Here is a 575-nt window from a genome sequence, read left to right as displayed (position 1 = left end):
TCACAAGGCGCAAAAAATAATTATAAAAGGAATGCAACACGAGGACTTCCCAGGAGGTCACCCATCCTAGTACTACTCTCGCCCAAGCACGCTTAACTTCGGAGTTCTGATGGGATCCGGTGCTTTAGTGCTGGTATGATCGCATCCGACATGTTTCCCCGTCTTCGTCCCTTATGCTTGCCACTCCCAGGTCCGCTCCAAAGACGATTCTACATTCTCACTACCATTACAACCGTTCCCTAACAATGGATAATGTCCTATACTACTTACTCTCCCGCTCAATCACGGAGACGAGTTTTCCACGGTTTCCACCCCTCCCTCCATACCACAGCAACACGAGTTTTTTCCACCCCTTTCAGAACGCGCTCTTCACGCCACAAAGCCGCCCCAAGACGCGCGAGCAATGAGCATCGAGCTTAAACATATCGCAAACGTCAAGCATAATATAACGGGATTAATATATATCGCGCACGTGCAACATGTTTCTCACAAGGCGCAAAAAATAATTATAAAAGGAATGCAACACGAGGACTTCCCAGGAGGTCACCCATCCTAGTACTACTCTCGCCCAAGCA

General features: G+C 48.3%; 1 non-coding gene across 1 annotated transcript; it reads right to left on the bottom strand.

Annotated features, from left to right (window-relative positions):
* Positions 1–28: 28 nt before the first annotated feature.
* On the bottom strand, positions 29–147 carry LOC123179681 (5S ribosomal RNA). The gene has a single exon (XR_006490547.1). It is a non-coding gene; the product is annotated as a 5S ribosomal RNA (ribosomal RNA).
* Positions 148–575: the final 428 nt, after the last annotated feature.

The sequence above is a fragment of the Triticum aestivum genome, unplaced genomic scaffold (assembly GCF_018294505.1).
Source record: "Triticum aestivum cultivar Chinese Spring unplaced genomic scaffold, IWGSC CS RefSeq v2.1 scaffold301521, whole genome shotgun sequence".
NCBI lineage: Eukaryota > Viridiplantae > Streptophyta > Magnoliopsida > Poales > Poaceae > Triticum > Triticum aestivum.
This window is presented reverse-complemented; position numbering and strand designations above follow the sequence as displayed.